Here is a 10,043-nt window from a genome sequence, read left to right on the forward strand (position 1 = left end):
CCCTTTATGGATACATCACGTTTTGCGTATCCATTCGTCAGTCGATAGACATTTGGGTCGTTTTCACCTTTTGGCTGTTGGGAATAATGCTGCTGTGAGCCTGGTGTGTAAATGTCTCCATGAACCTGCTGGACCAGATGGCAACTTTAGGTTGAATGTTTTGAGGAGCCGCACGCTGCTTTTCCCATCGGCTGCGCCATTCCGCATTCCCATCAGCTGTTCACAGCTTCCAGTTTCTCTGCCTCCTCTGTTATTCTCTGTTGCTTGAAATAGTTGCCATCCTAGTGGGTGTGAGGCTTGTGGTATTGTTTTAAGAGCAATAACTGCATGTTTTTAACTTTGGTCCCCATGGCACCTCAGCCCTCTTTGAAATGCCCTCACGTGTTTTAGGGGTTCAGGGATGTTCGCTTCAGGGCCTGGCTGGGAGGAGCCCACTCACGCTGGGGGCAGGAGTCCTTCCCTCTGGAAGAGCCCCTGGCTCTGTTCTTGGGAAAGAACCTTTTTCTTTCTTCCCCTGGGCAGGTCTGCCCTGTGCTGCCTCAGGGTCAAGGGGAAGTTGGTCGATATCCTCACCAGACATCTCCAGGCGGGTCTGCATCCCAGTGGGCACATGCTCGGAACCCCCACCCCAAAATCCAGACATCTCCAGACAGATCTGCATCCTGGTGGGCACGTGCTCAGACCCCCACCCCAAAATGTTCACAAAGACTGGCTGGACACACAGCATCTCGGGCAAAGCAGGCAAGAACCATGCCTAGCTCCAGGCACTCAGTCTCAGGTGGCAAGGACAGAGAGCAGAAGGCAGCGCCACTACGACCCACGGGCAGATCAGGGAAAGCAGAAGCACCGGGCCCCTGACCTGGGCTGTGGGCACTCCCCACAACATCGCTGGGATTGCAGAGTCACCCGACTTAAAGGTTGAAACTTCATACCATGCTTAGAATCTTTAGACAGCTAAAGAGACCTTCATACTCAGTCACCGTGTATTGAGTGTAAAGTGGTGATGACTTGAGCAATCCCAAGAGGTAGGCTTCTGATCCTTATTTTACAGAGGAGGAAGCTAGGGCCCAGAGAGGGTAAGTAGCTGGCCCAAGGCCACACAGCTGATAAATGGCAAAGCAGGGACCCACTGCTCCCAGCCTTTCTTCCAGAATGGCATAGCCACCGCCCTCCACATTTTACAAAGGGGTTTCCCGTGCCTTGCCTCGGGGGCTCCTCGCAGCAGCCTCTTGAAGGTGTGGCATCTTCATTCTGTTCAGTCTGGACAGAAGAAAGGCAGAGATGCTGAGCCTGTCGCCCACATCACATCCCTAGAAATGATGGGGGGCAGTCCTTGAATCCTGAGCTCAGCTCCATGGCCAGCACTTGAGGGGCCCCAAAGGGCAGTGAGATTAAACGTGCTCTTGAGCACTTGAGGAACAAGGCAGACATAACCCACGGGGCCTGTCCAGTGGCCCTCAGGGGGCAATCCTTTTAATAAGGTTAAGCAAACTGCTGAGAGGATGACAGGAAGGTTCGTGAAAGCCTGGTGGAAAAGATTCCAGGAAGAGAAACATCTGGTGCAGATGGGGCCACCAGGCTTAATGGATCCGCATTCTCATCTCAGTATGGCAGCCCCTGGAGGGGTGAATTGGCCAGTCCCCGTGCAGGAGGCCAGGTGCTCTACTGATGATTCAGAGAGAGGCAGCTCCACCTGACATCAGTCGGAGACCAAAAAAATAGCCCTGGGCGAGTATTCAGGAGATCACAGGGAGATGTTAAAATTTATGGGTGCACACAGAAAATTTCCAACTGGCACCATGGGGACTTCGCGGCCTCTCAGGCTTTCACTTGACCCTGCGGAGATAGCAGACCCCCACTCCCAGGGAGCTCTGCCATGCACCCTGTTTGACGGAAGCAAAGGCCTCCCCACGCTCACAGACACGGATGCTGATGTCATTTCCCCTGCCGGTCACGCCACCGAGCTGTGTGACGTGCTGGGGACTATGCTCACACGGCAGGTGCATGGTCCCATTAAGCCAGCACGACCGCCCTTAGGAGTAGATCGTTACTGGTCCCATTTTGTAGGTGAAAAAATGGAGGATCCAAAAATGGAGGCCATCTGCCAAGCCCACGCAGCTGGGACACAAGCCCAGGTCAGCCTGGCCTCCTGCCGGGCCTCAGCAGAGCCGCCTCCAGCCAGAGCTTCTTGGGAGGGGCGGGGAACAAGGCTCTGAGGCTGCAGGTCACACAGCGAGCAAGAGCCAGAGCTGGAGCTGGCCCCAGGCGCCGCCAGGCTTGTGCCCCGCCCACACCCCTCAGGCCTGGCCTCCTTGCCAGTTGCAGGTCGTGTCGTAGAAGAGCAGGCTTTGGAGGAGTCAGGCAGGGCTTACTTCACCTCTTGGTTCTGCCTGCTATCAGTTATGGGATTCTTGGCAAAATTTGTAACCTCTCTAAGCCGCAGTTTCATTACCTTTAAAATGGACATAAGCATACCTGTCTCAAAGGGAAGCTGGGGATGAACTAAGATAATGTACACAAAGCTTTGGCCACAATGGGGTGCACACAGCAGGATGTCAATATATGCACACTCCCTTTCCCCATACACCCTTGACAGCAGAGGTCCAGGCCAGACAGCACCTTCCCTGGGGGCACCTAGGAGCCTGGTCTGCCAGTCCCCTGGTCTCCCTTCCCAGTCTGGTCCCATCCTCCTCCATTTCCAATCAGCAGCTTGGCCCCTGGGCCACCAGGCCCCTGTGGGCTGCAGAGGCTGACAGGGGCTGATGGGAGCCAGCCCCAGGGGGGTTGAAGGCTGATTACTGAGGACTGATGAGGTGAAGAGGGACTGCTGCCCAGAGCTGACAGCCTTGCCTGGGAGGAAGGACAGGCAGGAGGGCAAGGAGAACACTCCAGTCTCAGCCTGACATCTCTGGAAGGGCCAGGGGTCCATCTAGGGGCATCTCTGTTGGTGCCTTCTTTTCTGTGCCAAGGTCACTCCACTGCTCTTGGTTAAAATTAGCCTCCTGCTCACTGCTCTGGACTGAGTGGCCTTTCCTCATTACCAGTAGGACCTGGTCTTGCACAGGCAGGGCTGGGCTACATGCCCTCGGCTCTCCAAAGAGCAGATACAGTACATGCCCGGCGCCTTGGAGGCTGGAGCAGGGTGGGGTGTGTGCATGGACATGTGTGCCTGTGCCTGTGGTGGGTGTGCCTACAAGTCTAACTAACCAAACCAGGGTGTCTAGGAAGGTAACATTTGTGGAATTGTGCAAGCATTTCATCATCAGCATCATTCCTAGGTTGTGTTATTTCTTGCTTATCTCCAAGGCTCCCATGTAATGGCTGATGGCCTCAGCTTACTCATTTCTACCCCAAGCATTAAACACTTGGCCCAACTCCACCCACACATCACCCCTGAGATTAAGAAAGTGCTCTCAAAGGATATTTGTCAAATACACAAAGGAATGGGGACAAGTCACTATCTTATTCTTTGTCCATATCCCATACCTGGTAACATCTTAATCCAAAACTACACACTCAGTCAGGGCTCAGGCAAGGATGATTTGAGCTGGAAGAAAAGCCAGCTGAGGTTGAAAGGAAGAGAAGCACAGTGGTCAAGGCTCTGGGGCCAGTTGGATGTGGGCTCAAGTCCTGCCCAGCCACATGGCCTTCTGCAAGCAGTCACCTCCCTAAGCCTGTTTCCTCACTTGTCAAGCACATTTGCTAAGCAGCAGCCTTGCCCAGAGTGGACGAGATGGTGCCTCTCCAGTGCTCAGCAGAATGCCTGGCACAGTTAGGTGTACAACAGAAGGAAGTTGTTAGTGTTTTTACTGGATGTCAGAGAAAAAAAAATGTGGATTAAACCCTTAGAAACAGAGGATAGCATTGTTGCTAATCCTGCAGAGGGAAACCTGATGAAGGACGTTGTGAACAAAGTTAAAGCAAGTGTCAGGCAGGAAGATAATATTTGCAGTGCCTGTATAACGAAGGATTACTGCAAAGAAAACTGAAGAAGTTCTTCCTGTTCCTAAACAACCCAAAGACAAATGAGCCAACGATAAGAATGGGCACTGCACAGAAAGAGGATTAGAACAGCTAATAAATAAAGCAAACAGTGCCCAGCCACACCAGTCCATGGAAAAATGCAGTTGAAATAGTACTGCCAGATACTTTTACCATCAGGTGGCAAAATGGCAATACTGCTTATATCCAATAATACTGGTAAAGATATGGAAAACTGTTGCTCTCATAAAGGTTAATGGCAGTGTAATTCAATAAAGCCTTTTGGGGAAGCATTTTTGGGATCCAAAATGTTGACGCATACACACCTGATGAAGCTACTGCATTTGTAGAAAACTATCCTATGGTAAGATATGCCCTTATTCCCAAAGATAAACATACGATATTCTTTACTGCAACTTGTTTGTAATTACAATGGGAACAACTTAATGGTACAACAAGAGGGTAGCTGAAAGAAGTGGGGCACAATTTTTTTTCCTTGTTTAATTGTCCGAAGGGCCAGCTAGAAGGGCATAATTATTTTATAAACTACTATTCTGCCATTAAAATGAATCTGCAGGCCAGGGATGGTGGCTCATGCCTATAATCCCAGCACTTTGAGAGGCCAAGGCAGGAGGGTCTCTTGAAGCCAGGAGTTTGAGGCCATCCCCTGGAAAACATAGCAAGACCCTGTCTCTGCAGAAAATATTAAAAAAAAAAAAAAAAAAAAACTTAAAAAAATGAATGGGCACGTCCATAGGTTCTGATTTTGACACATGGCCAAGACTATCAAGTGAGGGGAAAGGATGCAGAAAAACACATACATGCGGCATGATGTACACACTCACACACACAATTTTATGTTCATCACACACATGCATATTTGTGTAAACATGCAGCAAAGGGATCCCAGTGATACCAACCAAAGAGAGCCCCGTGACCTCCGAGGAGGGAGCGGCTGGGGCTGTCAGCGCAGAGGGATAAGGAAGGGCGCTGGCATTTTACCCACATTGCTGGAGTCTTCTGTAGTGAGAGTGCATTAATGCATTCGGAGAAGAAAAAAGCCAGGCCGGCAGGCAGTGATGGATGGTCCGGTGCAATTGTGCCTGGTGGCAGAGAATGGATGACGCGACCCCTGGGGTTGGGTCCCGCCCTGGGGCTCTAGCGGCCCCCTCCGGCCCCATCCCTGCCCACTTCCTCTCCCGATAGCGCCCTCCCCCAGGTTATCAGTGGGGAGGCCACCCCACACCACACTGCCTTCCCTGTGCCCGCCGCGGAGCCCTCAGAACAGTCCATCACCGCTTATCGTCCCTGTCCCTGCGCCAGAGAGGCTGCTGGGGGGTCCAGGCCGTGCACCCACCAGCTGAGAGGACTGGCCCCTCCCCTCCACCCAGACCAGCATCCTAATTTGGGGGAGGGGACTTCTGGCCACTAGGGACAACTCCATGACTATGACATCCCAAGGAGGGCATTCTTCAGAACCCCCACTTCCTACAATAACAGTCACGGCGCCTGGCATTGATGGCTGCCTACTAGGGCCAACCACTGTGCCTGGCAAGGGATGTTCTTTTTGTTCCTTTTCATCTTTTTTTTTTTTTTTTTTTTTTAAGACAGGGTTTCGGTCTTGTTGCCCAAGCTGGAGTGCAGTGGCGCAATCTCAGCTCACTGTAACCTCCACCTCCCGGGTTCAAGTGATTCTCCTGCCTCAGCCTCCTGAGTAGGTGGGATTACATGCGCTCACCACCATGCCCGGCTAATTTTTGTATTCTTAGTAGAGACGGGGTTTCACCATGTTGGCCAGGATGGTCTCGAACTCCTGACCTCAGGTGATCCGCTGACCTCGGCCTCCCAAAGTGCTAGGATTACAGGCGTGAGCCATCGTGCCCGGCTCCTTTTCATCTTTACACAATCCTAACTAACTTCAGAGATGGGGAAACACTCAGAGACAGTAAGTAACCCAGGTCACCAGAAGATACACAGCAGAACCAGGACCAGGTCACCAGAACCCAGGTTTGTGCTGTGACTGCAAACATAGTAACAGGTCACTGCAGAGTCTTCTGCCCGGAAAGCAGGGGTCCCGGTGAACCTAGTTAGTGCCACCCTGGCTCTCCCACAGTGTCCCTCATGATAAGTGGTGACACACTCTGCCCCCTTATCCTTGGCAGTGAGCGAGGGACCCTCTCCATTGAGGGTGGTGAGACGTGGTGCTCACAAAGGCATCACTAACTTGAGCCCAGTAACAGAGAATGGGAGTCTTCCCGGCTATCCTGGCAGTGGGTCAGGTGGAAACAGCCCTTCATGGAGTCAGAGCCCTGGCAGGTCCCATGGCCTCTGGAGCTCAGCTGTGCAGTTTCCCAGCCTCACTTTTCTCATCTGTAAAGCAGGTACAGGAGAAGTCCCAATGGGAGTAAGGGAGATGTCAAATGTATGCCAAGCCCTGAGATGCCAAGTACATGAAAACCAAGCACCTCGAACCCAGCTGGCCCGAGTGCCAGGAACTGGGCACTGTTGTCATGGAAACCAAGCACCTAGAACCCAACCGGCCCAGTGCCAGCAACTGGGCACTGTCCTCATGGAAACCAAGCACCTCAAACCCCGTTGGCCCCAGTGCCAGGAACCGGGCACTATCGTCATGTAGACCAAGCACCTCGAATCCAGCCGGCCCCAGTGTTAGGAACCGGGTACTGTCATCATCAGCATTAGGGCCAACCTCTGGACCCTGGCTTCCTCATCATTAACAGGAAAGGTTAGAAGCCCTGTTAGGTCTCTTCCAACTTTGTCTATAACTCTGAAAAAGCAACGTGGAGTTTCTCTGGCACACTCTTTGAGGAAATAGAATTCGCCAAACCAATGCAAATGGAGAAATACATTTCACCTGAGTAGGGAAGAAAAACCTTGTAAAGGCTTCCAAGAACCTCCAGAAACCTACTGGATGTGCTTACCACTAATCTCTTTTAAAGCAATTCCCTGACAACACTCTGTTAATCTCTCCTGAGCTCCTTAGTACCCCTGAAAGTAGCAGGACAGCCTTACTTTCCAAATCTTCACCTTTGCAAGAGTCTAGTCTGTGAGTCCAGGCTCACCTGAAGTCTGAGATTTTGGGAGCTTTGGAGAATTCTGGATAAAATCCCTTACTGAACTTAGACAGCAGGAATCTCCGATCTGTGGAGAAGTCTCCTCGGTTTTCAGAGACTGAGCATCTGTTCCTAGCTCCCTCCAGGCTCTGATGCCATTAATGACTGCAGGAAGCTGTTCCAGGCCTCAACACAGAAAGAACCCTTAGACCTCAGAGCTGGAGGTGTGCAGACTGGTCTCTGCCTGGGCTCAACCTCTGGGATTTCTGGCAAGTTACTGAAATTCTCTGTGCCTCAGGTTTCTTTTATGAAAATTATAACAGTTTTATCTCCTAGGGTTATGGTGAATACCTAGGGCAGGACCTGGCACTTAGAAAGCTCTCATCCAATGTCCCCTAACTCTTGGAGACAATGATCAAGACTTAGAGGAACTGACTGGGGGAAACCTCAACACTTTCTTGGTTCTCCCAGAGGCCTGTGGAGACGCTGCTCCATTCTGCCTGGATCATTTCCCAGAGCAGGTAAAAGTGGTGGGACCCCTACCCGGGAGGCCAGGAAAGATGCAAAGATGGATGGGTGTGTTACCCAGGAGTGAGTGTGTCCTGGGGTGGGTGGGTCATGGGGAGTGGGGTGTCATGAAGGCGGGTGGCTATGGTACCATGGGAAGTGCTGTGGAAGTGTGGTTGTGTTATAAGAAGTGGGGTTTCAGAGGGCTGGGTGGGCTGTAGGGGTCTGTCCAAGAGGAATAGGACTAGAGTTGAGGGGAGCAATCTTCCAAGTCCAGAGCACCCTCAACCCAGCAAGCCTGAACAAGTGTGTAGGGCCTCTGGCAAAATAACAGCCAGGCAGACGGGCAGAAGAGATGGAGCAGGCCAAGCGCCGGATGGAGAGAGGTGAACATGGCCACCACAGTGTCTGGCAGTGGCCTAGGCATCTCTAGGGCCCAGCAGTGGAGCTGGGGTAGGGGTAGCTGATCCCGAAGTGTTCTGTTCTGGCCGTGCGTCTTCATGGAGACTTTCTGAGCTGAACTTGGTTCTCGGTGATTCCAACTCACTCCCCACAGACTTACCCGGCACTGAGTGCAGGCCTGGAGGGAGACACTTCACTTAGATCCTTTCACCGGATGGCATGATAATGCTGTGGGAAGGTACAGATGAGGAAACCAAGGCTCAGGGAAGTTGCGTGTATTGCCCCAGGTCACAAGGCTTTTGAGCTCCAGTCCAGCGTCCTTCCTGCGTTCCCCCACTGGCAAGGTTTGCCGACGGGGTGGGCCCAGCTGCTCCCAGCACAGCTGGCCCTGGAGAGCACTTTGCAGGGACAAAGTCAGCCACGTGAGAAAGGACTTGGCATACTGTAGGATTTAAGGGTTCTAATCAGGGCTTCCCAGCAAATTCTGTTGGGCCAATGTGGACCTCTCAAGTATGAGGTTGGACCATATAAAACTGCAATTTTGTAGATCAAAAATCATTGAATATTAGCAATTTCATACAGTTCACCCTAACAGTGTTTGGGGGGAAAAGCCCACAAAATGCATGACTTGCCCTTTTCTTGCAGTATGAGACAGGCCTTCATCAGAAAGGCCGGGCCTGTGGATGGAGGCAGGGGGCTGATGGAAATGACCTCTGTGCAGCTAAGGATGCTATGCTTTGTTTCTTGAGCTGAACTGCAATTGTGCCCAGCCTTCCTGGGACAAGGGTGGGAACTCAGGAGTTACTACAACCACCGCCACCCCACCCTGGGAAGGCCACATGTGGTCTTGGACAAGTTCCCTCCCACGTGGCTGGACGAGCCCTCAGGCGACAGCTGCGTTCTGTCGAGGAAGCCACGTAAGGGGGGCGGGGCTGGGGTGGGATGGGTGGTGGGCCTTGTACCCACTGACCATGAAAGACTCCACCCTCTTCCCCCTCGGTGTTCTGAGTGCCTGTGTCACACTGGCATTCCCACCGCAGATGCAGCTGGAAAGGCGCCAGTGGGAATTTCAGTGGGCTCCCGTCCCGGGCAGTGGAGTGAGGCAGGGTTCCAGGGGTCCCTGGACGCAGCCACGCCTGGATGCAGGTCCTGGCTCTGCCCCTCCCCAGGGCGTAGTAACCTCAGGCATGTGGCTGACCCTCTCTGCTGTGCCTCAGTTTCCACAGCTGCACAATCTGGATAGTAACAGGCCCACCCCGCTGGGCTGTGGTGAGGACACTCGAGATGGTGTTTGTGAAGTGTTCAGTCGAGGTTGGCCAGTGTTTTGGTTGCCGTCCACTGAAGCAGTGGGCATTCAGTACACACCCGTGTGGAGCCAAGAATGGACCAAGCCTGAGGGGTCCTTCCCCCTGGCTCCCCCTTTGCTTCAACTCCACCTTGTCTGGCTGCATCGTTGGTGGTCTGGGCCCACCGCATAACTGTCTCCCTGGGACAGCTTTGGGGTCAGGGGGGTCAGCCCGGGGCCAGCAGCTGGTCCAGTATGTCCACTCTCCCCGCTGCTGGGAGGGGCTGTGTTGGAAGCTCGGGGCTGTCACCTCCGTGAAGATGGTGTAAACACCAGGCATCCGCAGCCAATCTGGATGAGCTGGGCATGTCTCCCTGGGCTGGGAGCCTCAGGCTTGGCTGAGAATGGCAACATCCCAGCCTAGGAGGGCCTGATCCAAGGACCCAGGGCCTCACAGGTGTGTTAACACAGCTTGTGCATGTGGCATGTTCAGGGATGTTCTCTGAACGCTACCCATCTGGCTTTCTACTTACTCCTGGCATGCTCCCATATTGTCCTTTGAATTTCATGGAACCTCTATAAACCTTAGTCTTCTCTTCCACAAACAGAGAATAATCCTCCTACCTCCCTACCATGGCCTGGAATGGTCATGAGCATTCAGTTAGTTGCACAGTGCACAATGCAGTGCCCAGGCACAGAGAAGCACTCAATACTAGTGAGCACCCAGAAGTTTTGCCCTCTCTGATAGTGTTTTTCCAGATGCTAAGGTCCCTAGGATGAGCCACAGGGGCAGTCCA

Source organism: Pan paniscus, chromosome 7 (assembly GCF_029289425.2).
Source record: "Pan paniscus chromosome 7, NHGRI_mPanPan1-v2.0_pri, whole genome shotgun sequence".
Lineage (NCBI taxonomy): Eukaryota > Metazoa > Chordata > Mammalia > Primates > Hominidae > Pan > Pan paniscus.